Raw genomic sequence first — 23,781 nt, 5'->3', positions numbered from 1 at the left:
ATTATCTTCTATGGTCTTGCATCAAAGGGCTAGACTAGATAGGTAGGTAGCTTTATCTACTTAACACATATTGAGCCAGGTACTCTGTTACATATTGAGAATTCTTTGAACAAAAAGATCCATGCTCCTTGGTTTGATACGTGTGTTCACCAAATTGAATAAATAGGGCTTAGTGAAGCAATTATCTACACAAATATAAGACCCTATGCTAGTGGGCAGGGTTGTTAGTCATATTTACATATGGATACATAGATGGTAAGACTAGTATGGTACCCTCGGCTAATACAGATAAGTGGACCAAATGACTAGTTTCAGTTTATGGATTATGAGAAAAGTTAGTATAAAACCTTTCCAAATCAAGCATTGAAGCTCCTTTGCTCTCTTTTCCTTCTTTCATAGTTACCAGCAATGCTGTGAAGGTTATTGCTTTGTTAAGTTAGTTAAATCCATGACAAGATTGAACGGAACCCACTGCTGACTTGGCTGTCTGTAATGGAAATATTAGAATAACATATTATGTGATGGTGGCAAAAATGTTCATTGTTTGCAGCCACTAAAATATGAGAATAGTTTGTTTCTACAGCCATAGTCTACACCGTCTAGAGTGCTAAATGTCTTCATCCAATTGTGTTCTGTGTTATAAATCCAAAATATTTTAAACATGCTTTTATTCTCATGCCAAACTGAAACATCGACAAGTGGACCACTTCAGTGTAAAAATATTTTATGCAATGACTCAAAGTTTGTATTGTGATGAAAAAAAAGAGCAAAGCCACCTGGAAGTCTTTTTAGCTTCTCCAGATTTCATGTGGACAAATTTCAGGACAATACACCATTCACTCCAGCTTAAGCAATAAACTCAGTACTTTTTAAATGGAGAATCTGTTGTCTACAGAGACTACAAGTGCTGGAAATCAGAAAAGCTGGACAAGAGCCCATAATACAGTTTGTTCTTGCAAGAGGTGACTTAATGTATGCTTTGAACAAGTTCACCTCTCAAGTGATCCTTGCTTTTCCAGAAACCTTTCTCACATTTTCTTAGCACTCATTCCCTCTAGTATCCAGTTTCTGGCATTTTATTTTGTCTTTTATGCTCTTCCCCTTGGCAGGTGAACCTGGCTACTGTTTTCTTCTAGTGACATAACTTCAAAGGAAAATCAAAGGATTCCATTTTTTTCTCTTAACCTAATTTTCAATGTATAAAGTATATCGATGCTTTGCTATGTACTGCTATGTCTTCCAAATATCTCTGCATCAGTTCAGAATGGAGAGTATTTGGAAATAAGGCAGTAATTTTAAATTTTATTTAACTAGGGAATATGCAGGGTCTTATCCATGACTTAGTTTGTGTGTGAAGATTATTGAAATAAAGCTACATTCGCTCCCTTATGTGTTGTGAGCAGCTGTTTCTCTATTGCAAGAGCAGAACTGAATTGCTACAGCAGAGACTGTAACACTGGGAATATGGAAAATACTTATTATCTGCTCCTTTATAGAATAACTTTATTGACCTCTGACCTAGCTTGTCAACATCATTGAATTAGTACAATCATTTAGTCTTTAGAATAACCTTTACAATCTTGCATGATGTGGCTTCTTCTTTAGTTCAAACTCTGACCTTCATCCAAAAAAACCTTAGTCCTCTGAGGACTTCATACTCTCCTCTCTCTCAAATGTAGAAGGATCTAGACTATGTTTCTGGGAAGCTTTGCTCTTTTAACAGCCTCCTCATCCTTCTGTCCTACCCAATTTTCCCATTGAGCACTATAAATTCTCTCATGAATCACTTCCATAAGTACCTCCTGATTACTTCTGAACCATGATGATACCATTAGATTCTATGCTAGCTAAAACCCTGCTCCACATCTCTCACATCAAATTGTACTTAACGTTAGCTTCATTGCATGATCAAAGTCTGCTTCCTCCAGAGATGGCAAAGACCTTTGAGAAGCAGCAGATGTCTTTTTGCTTAGAGCAAAACAATCTCTGGAAGATAACTGGATTCTACACACACATACACACACACACACACACACACACACACACACACACATTTGTCCGTTCAATTATTCTCAAGCAGCTCTAATAATTCACTATATTCACTGACATTCATTGAGGAGTCTCCTCAGGCCCAGCTTTGAATCTAAAACTTCTTTGGGTAGCACATATGAATGAAGCAGTTGATGAATCTAAACCTGGAGGAGATTTGTTTCTTCCAGATTCTCTACTTTCTACTCATCTTTTCTTAAAGGAATATAGAATGACCTATTTAAATGATGGATTAAAAAATAATTTTCCGTTAAAGGAAGTTTAGTGAGAATATGATGTCTCCTTAGCTAGAATTTGTATGTTTTAGATTCATTTACAAGTAACACATTGGCTTTTCAAAGGCTCCACTACAGGATAAAGTAATTTTTTACTTTCTGAGGCCAACAAGAGGAAAAGGCTATATCCTTCTTTCAGCAGGGAGGAATGGTGGGGCAGGGGTGGGGGTTGGGAGAGGATTCAGTCAAGAATTTATTGTATATACCACAAAATCAGGAAAAGTAAGAAAATGATGGGGGTCAAGGGGAATGAGAATGTTGAAGGGGCTGACATTTATCAAGATTCATTGTACTCAGAAACTGCTTTGTTAAATGACATCTCCTTTGTACTCTAAAGATAATAAAAAATCACAAAATAAAAAGAATATTTATCAAAATAGAAGTTAAAAATCAATTAATTTTGTGAAAAAAGAAAATCAGTTGTCTCAACTAAAACCTACTTCAGGTGGAATGCAAAGTGTGTAAAAACATTACTCTGAAGTCACAAAGGCTAAAAGCTGTATTGAAACTCATAAATCAGTACTTATCATGAGCAAAATTTAATTATCATGGTTAAGAATTGTTTTTTCTGAAAGAATAGGGTGGAAGAAAGACAGCTGCTTCAGAAAATGGTGCTAGCAAAATTGGTTAAACACCCATAGAAAACTAAATTTAGATCCTTATAGATCACCCTGTGCCAGAATCAACTCCAAATGGATCAAAGACTTCAAAGCCAAAGCAGATACCCTGAAAACATTACAGGAAAGAATAGGAGAAACTCTAGGGATTTTGGCACAGGCCAAAATTTCCTTAATAAACCCCCAGAAACACAACAAATCAAAGAAAGATTGGACAATTGGGATTGCAGAACTTCTGCATGGCAAAGGACATAGTAAGCAAGATCAGTAGAAAGCCCACAGATTGGGAGAAGATCTTCACTAGCCATACAACAGACAAGGGCCTCATATCTAAAATATACTTAGAACTCAAAAAATTAAATCACCCCAAAACAAATCCTCAAAGAAACAATCAGCCCATTAATAAGTGGACAAAAGACTTAAAGAGAGACTTCTCTGAAGAAGAAATAAGAATGGCCAATAGATACATGAAGAAATGGAAATCCAAACAACATAGAGATTCCACCTAATCCCAGTTAGAATGGCTATAATCAAGAAATATAATAACAACAGATGCTGGAGGGGATGTGGCCAAAAGGGAACCTTACTGCATTGTTGGTGGGAGTGTAAAGTTGTTCAACCATTCTGGAAAGCATTGTGGAGATTCCTCAGAAGACTACATATAGTGCCCCTCTATGACCCAGGAATCCTGCTTCTGGGCATTTACCAAAATGACCACAAACAAAGCCATACTAAAGCTACCAGCATGTTTATGGTTATCACAGCATTATTTACCATAGCTAAGATATGGAACCAGATGCCCCTCTGTAAATGAATGGATCAAGAAAATGTGATACACACACACACACACACACACACACACACACACACAATGAAATTCTATGCTTCCATCAGAAAGAATGACACCACCTCATTTGTAAGGAAACAGAAGGACTTAGAAAAAATCATATTAAGTGAAGTAAGCCAGACCCAAAGAAACACAGATCGCATGGTCTCCCTTATTTGCAATAATTAATATATATCTAGGATAATCTTAGCAGATGAGCAGAATAGCTCAATACCTATGTACATATGACCATATAAGATGATGCTAAGCGAAATGAACTCCAAGGCATGGACACAAGAGGCTTTTCTTTGTTGTTGTTCTTAATGTATGTGCCAAGTGTTTTTTTTTTTTGCTTTTGTGTTTTTTTCTGCATATGGTTTATCCCCTGTTGTCACTGTATTCAATTTTGGTATCCTGGGTATTTTATATACATTGATCTGAACTAGAGAAGAGAGAGGGAACAACAAAAGGTGAAACTATGGACAAAGCAACAAAGCAACAACAATACTCACAAGACAATATGTTGGAAATGATCTGGGGTAGGCATGGGGAGGGGAAAAGGGGGAAAATGAGGGAAAGGGCAACAAGTTAGACAAGAAATGTAATCCCTACCTTACTTATGTAATTGTAACCTCTGTGTACATCACCTTGACAATAAAATTTAAAAAAAAATGAAAAAAAGCAAATACTGGAAGTTTTAGAAATAAATCCTACAATTCTTATACACATTTTAAGAAAGAATGTTTGTAAAGAACATATTTTTTAAGAACATTAAAAGGAGATGCTGGGAACTCATTATGCAGCCAAGTGAAATTCTTTCTAACCAAAGCTACACCTTGAGGAAACAGCTTGGAAAGGTATTTATCATAGGAGCAGAATTAAATGTACCCATCAGCATATCCAAAGAGCAAAAGATAGTCGGATATAGATTGTGACTTCTATTTAATAGCACATGGTGGGCTTGCTTTATGAGACAGGGTGCCCTAAAACAAGAGTAGTAATCATTCTCCATATGTTGGCATGGAATGCTGAGGCTCCTGTATGAAGCCTGTATGCACATAGAAAATATCTTGTAACAGAACATGCAGCTCAGCTCCACAAACTTCTTTGGATTGACTTGAACTGAAAAGACAGTCACAGATTTGAAGATTCCAACACACCTTCCACGTAATGTCCACAATATTCTTCTCTGCATTCTTCACTGATGTGTTACTACAATGAAAAAAGTTTGGAAGATAGGAAATGTGTCTTTTCTCATTGCCATGATGCTTCTCTTAAATAGAAAACAATTGCATTTGAGTATACCCTCAGACAAAGTTTCTTTTCTCTCTCTCCAAGCCTAAATCTTCCCTAGTGTTCTGGCTATAATATCCCTTTACTTCCTGTTCTGAGCAATATACCCATTCCCCTGGGTATCCCTGAGCATTTGTATGCTGAAATAGCACCAATGATTATGACAAGCTAGCATCTTCCCTTGAGCTCTGACTAAACCTTCAACTTCCTCTTACATGCCTGCATGTAGATGTGTATCAGGTACCAGAAATGAAAAAGAATCAAAATTCTTCTCAAAACCTGTCTTTGTGCTTTTCTTTTAACCAAGTCAGAAATCTAAACATGTCTAACCCCTTTTTCCTTTTACACCCTGTATTTAATCAGTTTGCTAAGTCCTGTAGAGTTAGAACAATAGACACTGTTCACCCATTCATGTAGTTCCCTCCCTTTGGCTACCTCACCAGCTTCCTAGTGAATTTTCCTTTACTGACTTCTCAAATTACTTTCCAGATTGCAGTTGGAGTGATCTTCCTGATAATACTTAATAAAAGTTCACAGAGTGGTTCGTGATCTGGTTCTCGTTCAGCATCTGCCATTACCTCTCTCACCATTTCCCTTTGATCCCTGATTCCTCCTTTGCTTCAATCATTTCCCCGTACATTATATTCCAAGTATTCCAGACACCTTGCACTTCCTAGAAATAAGTCTTATACTTGCTCACTGAGGGTTTGTCTCTTGGCTGAAGTGCTCAATAATTTTCCTGAAATCTTTTATTTTTGCCTATTGTAAATATGACTTTAAATTTTTTTTTTACTGTAAAGGTGATGAACAGAGGGGTTAGAGTTACATACGTCGGCTAATGAATACATTTCTTTTTGAACAGAGATACACCCGCCCTCAATTTTTTCATTTTTTCCCTCCTGACCTCTCTGTCCCTCATGTTGTATAGCTCATTTATAGCATAGTGTTTAGTATCACTGCTAAGTTAGTTCACCCTTTATTCCACCATTTCTGTGTTTCCCCTTTCCCTCCTCAAATCAGATAATCTTACACACAAGACAAAAGTTACATAAATAAAAATCATTTGGAATCACTAGAATATACCTATAAATCTGCAAATAAGCTTATTGGACAGTAAAATACAATGAATTATACTTAGACATGATAAACATTCACAGGGTGAGACCAAAGGAGAGCATCACAAGAGCTTAATAGCTATGTGCACATGATCATATAAAATGATGCTTATCGAAATGAACTCCAAGAAATGGAAACAAGAGGTTTTTTTGTTTTACTTTTGTGGTTATTTTTCTGTTTTCCCCCTTTTGTCACGGCCTAAAATCTTATACTCTCTCCTCTATTCCCAACTTCACTTTGAATTTTGTTTGCCTGAATCTTTCCTGCTTATCCTTTAAAGTCTCAGATTAGTTCTGCCTCCTAAACTAATCTCAGATTACTTTAGGCTTCACTAATTCTTCTAAAATTCAGTTTCTTCTTTAGATCTTTTGTTGTTCATTCCTGTGCTCAGTTTCCTGTATATCATTTATATTTATGACAAATACAAGTGTGAGATTGTGTCCAAGGGAGAGATAATGCCATTTGGACTGATTTTAATCTTCAAAGTTGCTAAAATTTTAGTCTTCAAGAGTGATTTAATAAATATATGTTACAAGAATGAATGATGAAAGAATTGGTAAATCCAAAGCTTATTTTGATTTTCTTTGAAAATCATTGATACTCTAGAACAGCACTACTCATTGTTTTCGAAGGCATTAATACTTGCTAACACAAGGGAGTATAAATACTCCAGGAAATATAGTAACTGTAGAAATGTTCTCAAAACTGCCTATGAGTGCAGTGATGGAATACATTTTAGTACAAACAGTGCATTTATTCTATATACCATTTTAACTTATGGTCTACAAGATGCTACCATATTATCCATATTCCTTTTCTTGGTATGTTGGTAGATCATATATTATGTATGGATCTTTAAGCTTGAGAATTTAGCTTCAGGACTCATTTGTTTCACAAGTCATGGAGCGATGTCTTTTGGTGGACAGTGAGCGTTAGAAAATAAGAAGCTCTTTTGTAGGATTCAGAGTTCCCATTGTGACCTCTTTGACAGGCCAGCATATACTTGATAAAGCAGCGGGAGCATCACCTGGTTAACTGGGCATAAATAGAGTACCTTGACCTACATGAGAGGCCAGCTCACATACTGTGCACAGCATGCTGTCATCTGACTGCTTACCTTGATTAGGCTCTGCACTGTGTGATAAATTTAGGGCTTTTAAATGGTGTACTAGGTCAGTGTTAATTGCAGAGTTTTAAGAACTATTGAGGAAAATATATTTGAAATATACATTTGTGTGTGTGATACAAGGTTTAAAAGTTTAGCTCATTAGGAGTAAATAATACAAATTATTTCATCTTCTGTATGCCACATGCAGTGTCAAATGTTTAATATAAATATGTACCCTTAACACTCACATGCAACATGGGGCAAGATTTATAATCTACTTGGATCAACATGGTTAAACAACTACAGAAAGCCACTAAGCTAAGCTTATGGCTCAATCTGCCTGACTCCAAATCCAGTACTCTCAATGAACAAACTATCCTATAGGATGGAAATGGAATTAACCTTTTATAAAATAACATTATATCAATACTGCCATTACTGAAATATACATAGAGGAAGAGTATCTAATGATTGATGAAGAAATACCAGTTAGGAGTCCTAGTACATCTGTATTCATGGCTATGTCCCATCAGATTGAGCTCCATGCTACTCATTTATTCTTTTCTAGTGCTGGTGCCTCACCCAGAGCCCTTTACCAGGCCTGAGCATTCATCTTGTACCTGCAGTCAGGTTTGGCTGCAATGACTAGAGTCCTGCCTCTGGCAATGAGTGCCATCTTCCTTCTCCTGCGCCCACCCCTTTCCCCCTGCCCCACATACACCTAGCAGATTATATCACTTGTATTTCCCCACTCCCTTGACCTATAGCCAAAGAAGGACTCCTATGCTGGTATCTTGCTTCTTACAGGGAAAATCCTCTCTGTGGAGGCAGAGCTCTTTGCAGCCCATACCATGCATTCAGCAGGCATAGGCTCAGCTTCTACTGAACAAACATCTTCCAGATTCTTCCTTTGCCTTTCCTCATTTTCCTTACTGTCTTACTGGTGTCTTCCAAGAGCTCCTGTCCCCCTAACCATTTATATTAAAATCCCCGCTGCAGGCTCTGGCTCTATGCCTCCAATTGAAACAATCTGACTTCCTCTTTTCTTTCTCCTTTAATCCCAACATAAGCCTAGCACAAGTACTGCTGTCTCTAAAATTCTCTGATAACTCACCAGTCTGTGATCCCCATCCTCCACATTCTCACATCACACTACCCACCGCCCTCTACTCTGGTCTGTGTTCTTTGTATTCTTACTTCAGAATGTCCTTCTGTGAAAACATCCACTTCTTATTTCTGTCCATGTAATGTTATACATTTTCTTGAGGGCAATTTCCCTACTTCATTGTTATGTGTGACAACCCCAAGCACATCAAAACTGTTAATCACTGACTGCTGAAATAAGGTGTTGAATTTAAAAACATCAATAGAGGTGCCATGTTGAATTTTAAATATGGTAACAAAAACGTTTTGATATGCTCTCACTGTGTAAGAGACTAAATATTTTTCTTTCACTCCTCACTGTGCCTTTGCAGGGAAAGAGCTGGGTTCATCTTGCTTGTCAAAGCTGTTGGAACATGAACCCTCTTTTCTGTGTGAAATAAAAGGCTGGCGAATGGCAGCAGATAAGGACGCCCCATGGCAGCTACAGAAAAGAATATCTTGGGCTTCTTGTCCTACCTTCCCCATGCCACAGTTCTTCCATAAGAAATCCAGGTTCAAGGGGCAAGCAGAAGACTAACTAATCTCTTGCTAGAGACAACTTCAGTTAGCAATGTTTGTAACTATTGGCGATTCCCTTTCAAAATCAGAGCTTATTCATTTCCTTTAGAAGACAGCTAATGTAGATGAACCAAAGAACAACTTAGTGATGACCACTTTACTAAAAGGCAAACACACTGTAAGGAAAAGCTTTCTGACTAGATAAAAGAAATACACTGCCTGAATAGAATGGACTATTATAATTTTTCACAATTGAAGTTTCTATTTTTAGGAAAGTTAATTTCTTGCTATTCAGTAATGAATTTTAAAGAAAAGTTGCTTGAACATTTTATAAATATATATTATATTTATTTCAATTAAAGATAAAGCATACCTCTTTTGAAATTTTCAACATATTAAATTTCAGTTATAAAGTCCTCCCAAAGTCATCTCAACTGTATTTCTGAGATTCTGGGAAAATCTAATATAGCTTAAAAAACTTTTTCAGACTCTCAATCCTGTTAATTATAGAACAAAGAAAACTATTGAAAATAATAGAATGTTCGCCTTCAATAGTGAAAAGCATTTCTGCTTTTTTGTAACTCTATTTTATCCAAGAACAAACTTTAAAATAGTTTATAGAATAAAAGTTACCATAACAACTTTCTTGCAAAACTTATTGATTAAACAAATTGGAAAAGATATCTGGCTAAAATATGATGTAAAGGAATATCATTCCAACTTTTATAGAAATTAGACTAAATATAATAAAGGCACAATGTGTAATTTATAAGCAATGCATTTTCAAAGATTTTTTTCTTTGTCAGTTGTGGGGCCTGAACTCTGGGTCTGGGCGCTGTCCCTCAGCTCTTCAGCTCAAGGCTAGCACTCTACCACTTGAGCCACAGGGCCACTTCTGGCTTTTTTCTTCTTATGCAGTACTGAGGAATTGAACCCAGGGCCTCATGCATGAGGGGCAAGCACTCTACCACTAAGCCAATTTCCCAGCCCCTCAAAAAAATGTTAAGAAGGTTTTTCTCCTAAGAGCGAGATTTTTTTCATGTCATTGAATCTATTTAATTCGGAAATCAAGTCTCCATCTTCTAGTGTATGTGTTTATATGTTATCTGTTTTTATCCCTCAATATAACTGTGACAGCAGCTGTACTTGTACTGTATTGATATTCACACAATACTTGTTCCGTGCACACCCACCTGTGATTTCTAAGCAAATGAATATCTTCTAAGGAGAGAGCACTTTTACTTTTACTTGTTTACACAAATAGTACTGCTGTAATATATTTGCCATCAAAACTTTTTATGTTCTTTAAAGTCAAAGGGAATATAAACAGAAACTGGGCACAGTGATGAGAATTTATAATCCCAATACATGAGAAGTGGAGAGAAGGTTCAGAGTTTAAAGTCAATCTAGCCTCTATAGTGAGGCTCTATCTCAAAAACAAACAAAGAAAATGAAAGAAAGAAAGAAGGAAGGAAGGAAGGTAGGAAGGAAGGAAGGAAGGAAAGGAAGAAAGAAGGAAAGGAAGAAAGGAAGGAAGGAAAAAGGGAGGAAGGGAAAAAAGAAAACAAATGATACTGAAAGTTGTAATATAAAAATTCTGAGAAGAGTTGTGGGAATTAATGGCACCTGGGAACTCTTTAGAAACTGAAAAATCAAAAAGTAATAAACTAAGATTTCAAGAAACTGAAAAATCATAAAATAATAAACTAGGATTTCAAGATATTTCTGGAAAATTGCATAAATGTGATCATTATAACATCCTATTGTCATTATTTATACTACAAAAAGAAGAGAAAAAATGCTTTTTTTTCCTGTCATCTTCTGTTCCTTGACATTAATCCTTTCCCGTTAGCTACATCTTCAGCCAGAGCTAACACTGTAATGGGTGTCAAGTTGTATCTGCTTAGGTTTTGGAGCCCGCAACCAATAAGAACAGCTCTTCATAGAAGGACTTGTGCCTTCTTCCAGAGAATGGAGATTGCAGATAATAAAGTTGGTAAAGTATCTATGGCATCTGATTAGAAGGATTGTCTGCTTCCAGCTCTTTTTTTTTCTCCCTGCTACTGGGGCTTGAACTCAGGGCTTGGGTGCTGTCCCTGGGCCTCTCTGTACTCAAGGCTAGTGCTTAACACTTGAACCAAGTGTCACCTCTGTTTTTTGTTTTGTTTTGTTTTTTTGAGAGTTTATTGGAGATAAAAGTCTCATGGGGACTTTTCTTCCTAGGCTAGCTTTGAACCACAATCCTCAGATCTCAGTCTCCTGAGTAGCTAGAATTACAAGCATGAGTCACTGGCGCCTGACTTGCTTCCAGCTCTTATATATTGGTGATGTATTTTCCAAATACATGACAGAGTGTCAAAGTATTAGGCAAGTATTTTCAAAAACACCTCATAGTTTCCATGCCGTTAAAATAAAATTCAAGTAACACAAAGTCCTGTGTGATCCGGCCTGTGCTTCAGTTGGCCCTTCAACAAACACAACATTTGTTTAGTCTTCAGAAGACTAAATGAACTCCCAGGATTTGACCTATCACAATTCCTCTTTCCTTTTCTTCCTACCCTTTATCATTAGATGAAAGCATCTTGTTCATTTTTCTCCTTGTTTGTTTTTTCTTCTGGTCACCAGTTCTACCAAAATACAAACATCCTGTGAACAGTGTAGTTCTCTCCTGTTTTCCCATTGTTTCGAATAAGGAGTAGCATATATAAGTATGCTAGAGTGAATTAATGAAATTAATCTGCTTCAGATCTCAATATGTTTACTAAGTCCTTTTCCCCAGAGCACATAGCTACACTAAATTCATTAGTAGTGGTTACAGTATTTTTTGTTGTTGGTGGTCATGGGGCTTGAACTCTGGGCCTGGGTGCTGTCCCTGAGCTCTTCAACTCAAAGCTAGCACTCTACCACTTGAGTCACAGTGCCACTTCCAGTTTTATGGTGGTTAATTGGAGATAAGAGTCTCACGGACTCTTATCTGCCCAGGCTGGTTTTGAACCATGAAACTCAGATTTCAGCCTCCTGAGTAGCTAGGATTACAGGTGCCTGGCTTTGACTACAGTTTTATTCTGACCATTTTATAAAGGCCTCCCTGAATACAGCCAGCACAGCCTTTGCTTTCCTTAATTGTCATATCTTATAGATTTCCTTTGGTTGATTGAATGAAACTATTAACAAACTTAGAAAGTAACTAGAGTGATTGATTTGTTTAATGTAAATCTATAATGAGTAAAACTGGCTCTCAGAGTCTAGACTAGAGGGAAATAATGCAGGTACAGAATGGGTCAAGAATCTTATCCTCGGGGCTGGGAAGGTGGCTCAGTGGTAGAGCGCTTGCCTTGCATGCTCAAGGCCCTGGGTTCGATTCCTCAGCACCACATAAGCAAAAAGAAAAAAGCCGGAAGTGGCGCTGTGGCTCAAGTGATAGAGCGCTAGCCTTGAGCTGAAGAGCTGAGGCACAGCGCCCAGGCCCAGAGTTCAGGCGCCATGACCGGACCCCCCCCCCAAAAAAAGAATCTTATCCTCGAACAGCCATAGCCCTGTAGCTTGGAATCTTGTGATCTTTAGAGACTGGGTAAGTTAGAAATAACCCAAGATGCACAATTCAAAGTCAAACTTTCACCACCCACTGCATACTAAAATCTGTGCTTCCTTGGACATGAGCAAAGTAATGAGTACATTTCTTGTTTTTCCCCTCCCATCGCTCCCCTCTCATCTCCACAACTACACCCTCCCCGCCCGGCCTACATTGTAAAGTTTGTTTTTTGACATAGCGTCTTGTACACCTCATTGTTGCAATGGGTCAACCTGTATCCCTGTTTAAACAATTTGTTTTTTCCCTTCCCCTGTCCAAATTATACCAACATCAAATACAGTGAAAACAGGGGTTATACCGTGGGGGAGGGACATACAAAGCAACAACTGTTCTTTCATTTCATATTAAAATATATCTCATGCATAGTTCTTTTTAAAATTGTTTTAGATTCCATGTATTTTATAGTGATATAGAGATTCTGTCAGACATAGACAAATCCAAGGGATGAGGGCCTGGCCTGTCACTTACAAATTCAAGTCAGATTTTCTAGCAATCTACTTGAAGTATATGGCCACTCGTTCTCATCTACATTTGAGTCACTCATCAAAATTTGGACCTTCACTAATATATAATGAGAAAGAATTGTACCCTTGAAATCGGTTTTATGTAACACACATACAATGAAATTTAATTAATCAAAAGACCATTTTCTTCTATGTAGGAATTTCATTATTACCAGTACTTTATTTGCTGAGCTGATCTTTGCTCTTTTAAAGAACACAAAATTAACCATTTGGTAAAGCAAAAGCTCATTTCTCAGTACGATGACCTACTTTTTCTTAACTCATTTTCAGAGGGATTATGTGAATGAATAGCTACTTTTTATGAATATTTAGCATTGAGAAAACAATAGGATCATTTATCACAATAATAAGGATTTTTCAATCTATTCAGCTCAATGTACAAAGCCTTTCTTAAGAAAAGTTGGCACACAGCGCTGTCTGAGGCCCGGCTCAGGAAAATCCCAGGAGTTCAAATTATTTTTCTTTTGTTTCTAGTCTTTGTCTATATGTATTGTTTTATTTTATTTCTGTTTAAAGGATCTGTGTACGAGCTGAGAGCCAAAGAAGGATCCTCAAGAAACTTGATCACTGAACATACAATTTAAAGAAATCTGTATTCCCTAAAATGAATTCATCTCAAATAGTCAAGCTCATGAGCAAGAACTAAATCATTACATTTGTATGGGCACAGCATATAAGGAGAGTCACAATATTTTTAAATATATGAACATTTTTTTAGGGAATTGTGTACCAGAAAGGGCAATCAGTAAACTTTTCCTTCTGGTACAAGGTCAAACTCAAGATCCAGTCCCAGAAATAATAAAATGAAATGTTATTTTTTAATATGTGTTATTTTAAATCTAATTCTGATCTGTGAAGGTTTACATATTAGATATTAACTCAAAAAGACTTTGTTTCTTATGTTTATCTGTGCATCCAATATTCCTTATTGACAACTAATAACATTAGAAGAAGTGATTTAGAATAGTCAGATGGTTCTAAAGATGAACAGATTATATTAACATGCTTTCCATGCTAATTGTCAAAAGAACAAGTTATAATTCAACAAAAAGAGAAACTATGGACCAAAATAAATTTTTCTTATATATTTTTAATTTATAGATTCTACACTTAAGGAGAAAATGAATAAAAGATGTCTAAAGAAAGATTCAAATTTTGTTATCTGGAGGGTGAGAAACACTAGGAGATTGATTAAAGATGATTTATTGACATTATAAAGTAGATATAACTCACCAAGCAATATTTAACTCTTTAAATACAGGAATAGTGCCATCAATAGTATTTGTCTCTTTAATTGTTTACAAAAAGTTTCATTCCAAAATTTCATCTTTTTAAATTGTAACTCATTTTCTTTTGGGTATGTAGAGATTTTGAACAGAAAGAATAAAAAAGAATGATTCAAATAAGCAAGAAACAATGGAAATAAAAGAAAAAAAATATTCCAAATACTTCATGTTGCTTCCCCCTGGGAGTAATGAAATAACTAGAACTAATAAGTTGATGACCATGTTATAAAAACTAATTTGTATTCTCAGACCAATGTTCTTCCTCCTCTAATAAAATACAGTTCGTGTTTTCTAAAATACATGAATATTTAAAGAATTTTACCAAATTTATGTAAGAGAAAAATATTACACAGATATCAAAGAGAGCAAAACATTCCAAGTAAAACAGAGATCATCTTTCTGCTTGGGTTTTCAAAGATATTGGTGAGCTCAGAACTTAACAATATAAACCCTTCCTTCCAATTGCTATATACCAAATATATATATGTATATATATACCTGCATATATGTATATTTGTATTTACAAATATATATATATTAGAGTCAGATTAATAAATCATTGAAAGTATTTTCTTTCATGATAAAAAGTACCTAAACAACACAACATTCACTGTGTTTGCTTGTGCTGTACCAAACCTCATTTTACGACCCTCTCATATAAATTGTTCATGAAGGGACTCCTCTTACAGACTTTGAAACAAGAATGCATCCTGTACGTTTATGTTACAGGTTTATGATGATAGATTGTTCTTACTGTGGAACTGGAAACGACCAACCTAGTTTATAAAATCTGTTAATAAAAACAGTCCTCACTCTGAAGTAGACTCATTTACTGAGCAACGTCAAACCATTCTGACATGTAGTCAATCTTCCAAATAAAGTCAGGAATGTCCTGCCATGTGAAATGACTGTATGTAATCAGAGCAAACATTTCATATTTTCACTTTTCATATGAAGCTTAAATGAAGATGACTTTGACAAAATAGCATGGCCTGTTTTTTTCATTTCAGATGATACAGCTGTGAAACATATAAAGTTGCATCATTTCAATATAATTGAAGGAGTCAGAAGATTAGCCTACAACGTGTATTTTGAATGCTAACAGTTATCTGTTTGCCTTCATACCTATTCTTTATTATTTCTTCAGTGTATTGACATTTGAAAATAGAAACTCAAAGCAGTGGAGAAATTTTGTTCATGATAAATGAAATAGGGGGCCAAATATCATAACAGCTGAGTACTCTGAAGCCTCTGTGGTACAACATTATGCCAACATTCACTATGAGAGAGGTGAATTGTATTTGACAACATATTCCCAGGCACTGTGTAATGAACCTTCAAACTTCAATTAGAACCTATCAGAAAGAAAAACAAACACAATTTCACTAAAATGCTGCCTTCATGAGAAAAACAAGTCAATTGGAAAATACAAGTTCAACATCATTGGCTACTCATCAAGCATTTCTCCTCTGTGTCAGGTATCATAGAAAAATATTTTTTAAGTAATGATAGAGATCACTCTCATTCTTAAAATACAAGTCATTCAACTCACTCAATACTCTTGCAACCCACAGCAATTCTACAGTTCAGAATATAATGATTTCTCTCTCCATCCACTTACTTCCAAAGAAAAACATGACTTTTTTACCCCAGTGCATGGAAGACCACTGTTTATGAAAGGTAATCACACAATCAAAGCTCACAAGACAAAACATGATCTTCTGGGATTCCACCCGTGAAGCATATGAAAAATCTGCATGTTGCATTAAATTAACCTAAAAGAATGTTGCAAGAGCATACCCCAAGTGCACTGCATTCTTTGTGAAATATAATTTAAGCTATTCAAATGATGAATTTTGAGGTGCTTCACACATATAGCATTTCAATGAATTTTGTCAGCTAGAATGCAGTGGTTTGCCTGTTTGTAGCCTCTTTCTTTGCCAGTATTTATTTCTTGCAGACATTTTAGGCATGGGAAAGCATTCATGAAGGGGCCAACATGAAGGGTCTAGTTATCTCAGAAGCTGGGGTAACAGTGCTATCCTTGCTAATGATTTAAATAGCTGAGTATAATCATTGCATTTTTTGAGGTTTTTCTGAGATCCTTTTGATGACAATTCTTTGATGTAACATTTTAAGTTTTTTTAAACAGTAAACAGAACACAGAGTGGAAAATACTCAAGAGAATTTTACATAACACAGAGCCTGAAGATAGCCAGATGGGAAGCTTTCAATCATAAAAGACACTACTTCAACTACATTTCCATGTCCAGGCGTGCTGTCTAAGTAACAAGATAATTAGATAATTAGGAAAGTTCTCAATTATCACCACAGCATTTTCTATATCCCTTTTCCTTGCAGTAATATACATAGTGATAAGACCATCTATAGCAATAAGAATGTATGTAGTAATAAGACCGCATATAGTAATAAAACTTCACAGTGTTTACTAGTCATTTGGCTCCCATTTCTAGCACCATATTGCACTTGTACAAGGTAAATCCATTGAAAGCAAATTTCATGTCTCGGTATCAAGACTGAACAGCTTGAGCTTGTGAAGGAAGTACACATCACAAGCCTGAGTGAAGTCAAGGTGACGCTGCAGTCATTTCTTCTGATTTCAGAGGGGAAACCTTAATTGCATAAGAGGAATGCCACAACTGGCACAGCCACCCAGTGTCCCAAGTTAACATTAAAGAAGTAAACAGGCCCAAACCTTAAGGTATAAGAGCCTTTGCAGCAGGCAATGTTGTCAAGTAGCACTTGCCACAGGCTGTTAAGACACCTTGGATTTTGATATCCAAGTTACAGTCACTGTGTAAGCATGATGGATGCCCACAGCAAAGGGTTGTAACTGAGGGTTGTTGGGTTGGGGCTAAGAGTGCCAACACGCAGGGCATACTCCAAAGCTGCAACACTAGAGGGCACCAACTGTTGCTGCTCACTGTCACCTGTCACCTGCCACCACTACTAGCGGAGGAGCCACAGAGTAAAGGGATACTCACTAGACTCAATGTTGAAAATGAACTTTACAACTTAGGGGGGGGGGTTGGGGAGGAGGGAAAAACTGAAAAAGCAAGGGAAGCAATGACACTATTCAAACAGAAATGTACTCGTTTCCTAATGTAATGTACATCACCCTTACAGTAACAATAAAAATAAATAACCAGAAAACAACAACAACAAAACCCTCTAAGGGTATGACCCAAATGGACAAGATTCTCCTTGCCTACCTATGATTCCTAAAGTAGAAGGACTCCACCATTTTGTAAAAAAAAAAAAAAAAAAAAAAAAGGATATACCAGAACAAGACCCTTTAGTTTTCTAAGGTTAACATTCTGCTAGTGCCATTTTGTTATTGCTGTCATTGTAATTGCTCTAAAAAGGTAATATTTAAAAGATAAAAGCCAGGCGCTGGTGGCTCATGCCTGTAATCCTAGCTATTCAAAGGGCTGAGATCTGAAGATCTCAGTTGAAAGCCAGCCCATGAAACTCTTATCTCCAACTGACCAGAAAATGGGAAGTGGAGCTGTATGTCAAGAGTTAAAAGGCTAGCATTGAATGAGAAAGCTCAAAGAGAGTGCCCAGACCCTAGTTCAAGCTCCATAACCTCCAAAAAAAAAAAGACAAATACTTTGCTTAATGTCTCCCAATAGGTTTTTCAAGAAGAGGAGAAATGTGAGTATGTTTTGTCCTTTCATTAATAAGAGATATGACTAAAAATGTTATCTTTGCTTTGAAGAATATTCTGTTGTTAGTTTAAGGATCATAAGGTCATTGACCTTGAACTTAGTTTTAATTAATTCAACCCATTATCAAGTAAATAAGCCCATTTAATTTTTACAGTTAATTCCACCCATGATTGGGATTTATTAATCTCTAAGAACCTGAAAGCCATATCACATGGATTACATAGCCTCAGACTAAATATTTTAGAACTCTTCTTTATGCCTCAATGGAAATATTATTACAATGTTATTTAGTAACTAAAGATCACGATCCAATGTCTAGCAGGGCTTTTCATGTAGACATTCTATATTTTCATTGTTCTTATTCCCATAAAAATGAAAAAATAACTCATAAGTACCTTCATCACAGTAATAATGGAGCCATCATATATCTGAAGTCATCATATATAAATACATATAAAATCAAATAGTTTTTTTGCTATTAACTGTAATGTGACCATAGCATAGATCAGACTCAAGTAGATGGATAGAAGTAATGTATTCTACTTATATTTTACATTAAAATACTAACACCTATAACTTTGGCTAAAGATGGCCATGAACAAACACATTAAACCCTAATATAACATTTTCTAAAGTGATATTTAATTAATAAAATGATATATAGATACTAGTTATCTGGACAGATGAGGACAACAGATAAAAATGTCAACAAATTCATGGAGAAAGAAAGTGAATGCAGTCAGTGATATAAGCCCATGGCAAAAAAAGGGGGGGACAGGGATGATATATCTCAACAAAGAAGCAAACCACGGTAAGAAATTCAATTTTTGCTGCTGAGTCCTGAAAAAAAAAATCTCTGAAATCTGAGGCACCAAATGATTGATTAAGATAGCAGTCAGAGCTGGTGTTACAAAATCAGAGTTAGGTCTCTATGCCCCTTTGCCAATCCCATAAAATATACCTTCTAAATCCAGTGTTGTAAGGAGACAGGGATTTATTCTCTAGAGAAATTGACTCAAAGTGTCTAGACCTCATGCAGTGCACAATGGGAAGAAGGGCAAAATTCCAGATTGAACACAAAGAGTGGAAATCCGTATATTGAGAAGAGTGAGGATCATTCTGTTCATTAGCCATTACTCCAAAGGCTAGAATACAAAAGATTGGAAAATATATATCCATTAATATAGACCCCTAGATATTTGAAAGTCTCCCGTTAAAGGGCAGCTTGATTATGTGCTAATTAATATGTTTCTATGACAAGCACTGATCTAACAATTTTATTGTCTCTGCTAAAATAACTAGGCAGGCAATTTTCCTCAAACATTTTATAAAAACTATGTAAGACAGAAAATAAAACATATAATCAAATTCTCTTTTAGGAACTTAAGACAAAGGTAAGATTAAAAACATTGAAACTATTCAATAATCTCATAGAACTAGCAAAATAAATGGAATGCTGACACAATAACAGGATGATATATTAATTTTGAAAGTATCAAAGCAAAGGAGAGTTCTTAAAATATCACAGCAACAAAAAATGTTATAAGACAAAGATGAAGAGTGGAAATCAGTGAAATTCTTAAAAAGGAAAAATAAGAACCTTTGAGAAATGTAAAAAAGCAATATTTCTTTTGATTTCTGTATCCTTTGTCTTGTATGTAAATTTATCTGATTTGGGGAGGGGAAGGGGAAACATAGAAAGGGTGGGACAAAGGATGAACCAGTTGAGCAGTGAAACCCAGGAGACACTATGTTGAAAATCAACTATACAACTTGGCAGGGGGGGAGTGGGGAAGAGGGATCAGGAGGGGAAAACCCGAGAGAAAATGGGTGAGGAGGTGACAATGTACAAAAAGGAATGTACTCATTACCTGATTTATGTAACAGTGACCCCTCTGTATATCACCTTTACAATGCAAGTTAAATTAAAAGAGTAGAGGAGCTATAAAATCAATCCATGAAATTCTCCAACTGAGAATTACTCTACAGATAAATAACATACTAATTATGAATTAAATATAAAAGTTTATCAGTAAAAAAATTCAAGGCACAGTGAGTACATTTTATCATGAAACTCCAGAATACCAGGGATCAAGTGAAGACACTTAAAGGTGTAAAGAAGCAAAAATCAAATGACCCATATGGGCCAGGAAAACCCTGAAAAGATGTGAAATCAGAAAAGTATTTATTTATATTCTTTTAATTCCTATCATAAGTATGTGTGCTGATAATGAAGACTGAGCTCAAGGCCTCACAGATGAGAGGTAAGTATTCTGCCAATAAGCTATAAGCTCAGATCTGTGAGATATTTTGTTAGGTGTTAGGAGTTATGTGGATATAGGTATATAAATTATAAACAAAAATAATAATGCCATACAAAATACAAACCATCTTGTAAAGCAGTGGTATGTAGAGAAGAAATTATACACTGGCCCATACATAAGCCATCTTTGTAATACATTGGAAAGTAATAAAACTAAAGAAAGAAATAGATGGATTTGTTTCGAGAGACCAGAAGAGATGATGACAGTGTCCATTTGCAAAAATAAATAAATGGATAAGGGGAGAATAATTGAGAATGCTCCAGATTAGTAATTTTAATAGATGGGAAGATAATGAGGCCTGAAGGTAACTTGCAGAGAAGAATTTCAGGCAGAAGACAAGCCAGTGAAAAGGACTAGAAACATGTGTCATGTGTTCAAGAGCACTGAAGCAGCCAGCATGGCTGAATGCAGGGAAGAGAGAGGCAGAAAGCAGAAATGTGAGGATATTACAACTCGAAACATTTCATTTTATAACCTGTCTATGCTTCTCTAAAAGAGAGGAATAGTAAGACATTTTCGGCCATATAACCCACGAAAAAATATTTACATGTTATTCATTTTTATGCTATTCATTTTTATGTTATTCAAATTATGGCAATAAAGAAATCTAGAATTTTTTTGTAAAGTAACAATTCCCCAAACTAAAACTTCACCTGATAAATGTCCAGGAGTGAAGAATTGGACATGTCTGTCCAAGGATATTTCTAAATTAGAAATATATCTAGAGAAAGCTAAGAATATCTGTTTATTACAAGGGGATTTCTAATACTAGTCAAAAGTGTACAACAAGTGCACAGTGCAGCACAGAGCTCTGCTGTCTATACTTTTATTACATGAAATATTTTTATGTATGTTGGGTGATACAGCATGAAATGTATTGAAGATTGCATCAGAGAGATTGTTTTTTGTCTTTCATCTATGGAAGAAATAGATCATGTCTAACATTTAAAAATAAATTATAGTGAGGTGCTATTGACTTATAATCTTGGAAGGCTGCCATCTGGGGTCTGTGGTTTATATTGGTACTTCTTTGTGCCATCTAAAGCAGTATTATTTGAGAAGTAACCATGAATTTTTGACATGGCAAATAAAATAGAAGCTGTAGACAATAATGCTTAGACCAAGCAGAGAAGAGTAAAAAAAATCATTTGAAGAAAGCAATAATTGACAAGTTAAAAATAGTCTTATACTGGCAAAATATCTTGAACTTCTCCAGGAACAAAGAGCTCACACCTGTGATCCTAGCTACTCAGGAGCCTGACACCTGAGGATCATGGTTCAAAGCCAGCACAGGCCGATACAACCAAGAGAATCTTAGGACTCCACTTAAAAAGCAAAAAGTTGGAAGTGGAGCTGTAGCTTAAGTGGCAGAGTGGTAAACTTGAGTAAATAATAATAATAAGTGGGAAGCCCTAAATTCAAGCCCCATAACAGTACTCAAAGTAATAACAATCATTAACTTTCCTGTATATTATTTATTAATATCTTATTTTTCACTTATAAGAATATTGTTAATCTATTTTATTTGATCAACAGACTAATACATTGTAAGACTCTCCAAAACTATCCCTCCCCATTTCAACTACACTCCTGAGCTCCTATTAAGTGCCAAAAATGTACTATCCACCTAAAATAGAAAAATATATGGGAAGTTGCATTGTCTCAGAAATATTTCAAACTTAAAAAATTTTTTCCTAAGGTAGTTAAGAATAAAAATAGATACACCCTGGGGTCTGGTGGCATTGTTCCAACTTCCAACTTAACAAATATCACTCTGAAGTTTCTTTGAAGAGTCAGGCTGGATAACTTTTAAAATGCAAATATTTTATTCTACTGTATAATAAGTTTTATTTTTAATATTAAAATATTGCTTAAAATTTCCCTTGAGCAAAATTGAGGGTCTGAAAAAAATCTGACACGTTCCTGCTGTGGATTTCCACATTCTAGGGCTATCACTATTTATATCTCATGTAATTGCTATAAAGGTGACAATGAAGCTGAGTGATGGCCATGGATCACACTTATAAGCCTAGCTACCCTAGAAACTGAGATCTTAGCATCACAGTTCAAAGCAAGCCTGAGCAGGAAAGTCCATGAGACTCTTACCTCAAAATAACTAGAGAAGAGAAAGAGGAGGGGGAAGAAGGAAAGAGAAAGGAGGAGAACGATCTGGAGGGATAGGAAGAGGAGGAAGAGGAGGAAGAGGAAGAGGAGGAGGAAGAAGAGGAGGAGGAAGAAGAAGAAGAAGAGGAGAGAGAAAGAGGGAAGAAGAAGGAGAGGAGGAAGCTATTACTTAAGTGGTAAAGTGTTAAACTTGAACAAGAAAAGTTCAGGGACAGTGCCCAGGTCCTGAGTTCAAGCCCCAGGACTGGCACAAACACATACACACACACACACACACACACACACACACACACACACACACACAGAGTAGTGAAAATTTCAATATGTTTTGAATCAAAACAATAAATCTTTTTATCAGTTTATTTTCCTTTCCACTCAAAGCATACTTCTACTGAATTACCTGATATTTGGCTATCTGTCTTTGGGAGGGTAAAGGAAAGCACAGAAATAATGGGACAAAGAGTGAACAAATACAGCAGTGGAGCCCGGCACCGGTGGCTCACGCCTGTAATGCTAGCTACTGAGGAGGCTGAAAAAGGATCATGGTTCAAAGCCAGCCCAAGCAGAAAAGTCCGTGAGACTCTTATCTCCAATAAACCACTAGAAAACCGTAAGTGGCGCTGTGGCTCAAGAGGTAGAGCGCTTGCCTTGAGCTGAAGAGTACAGGGACAGCACCCAAGCCCAGAGTTCAATCCCCATGACCGACATAAAAACAAAAAACAAAAACAAATACAGCAGTGGTACTCATTAGACAGTTGAGAATGATTTATCCAACTCATGGATGAGGATGGGAGGGAAAAACTGGGAGAGAACGAGGGATGGGATGACATTGTTCAAAGAGAAGTGTACTCTTTACCATAACCCCTCTGTACATCACCTTTATAATAACAATAAGTAAGCTAAAAGAAACCAAAAACCTCCATACTTACCACCCTCGGTAGTTCCTATTTAAGAAATAAAATCACTTAAAATGTTTTTTTAATACCTAATGGCTCTATTTAATGTAAAACTTTTCAATGTTCAGTTTTTCAAATATACGTAGCTCCAATTTGGGGCCTTCAGAAAAGGAGAGGAGATAAAGAGAGGGAAAACAAATGTATAAGTTTATGTATCCAAGTGATGTAGCAGGGAAGTATAAACCTCTTAAGCATGTTTTTAAAAATACATTTTATTCTATTTAAAAGATTAACACAGTGTTGCATACTTCCATATATTTTGACCTTTAATTTTCAAGTCCTGATGGGGAAAGCTAGAGCCCAAAATTTCATCTTTCAATAACTCTCTTGGCAGCCT

At 36.0% G+C, this 23,781-nt stretch overlaps 1 protein-coding gene across 1 annotated transcript in view; it reads right to left on the bottom strand.

Annotated features, from left to right (window-relative positions):
- Lama2 (laminin, alpha 2) overlaps nt 1-23,781 on the bottom strand; it is a 544,126-nt gene that overhangs the window by 474,079 nt on the left and 46,266 nt on the right. The gene's annotated exons all lie outside the window — the stretch shown is intronic.

The sequence above is a fragment of the Dipodomys ordii genome, unplaced genomic scaffold (genome assembly GCF_000151885.1).
Source record: "Dipodomys ordii isolate 6190 unplaced genomic scaffold, Dord_2.0 Scaffold97, whole genome shotgun sequence".
Taxonomy (NCBI): Eukaryota; Metazoa; Chordata; class Mammalia; order Rodentia; family Heteromyidae; genus Dipodomys; species Dipodomys ordii.
Note: the sequence above shows the minus strand (reverse complement) of the source record. Positions and strands in the feature narration are given on the sequence as shown.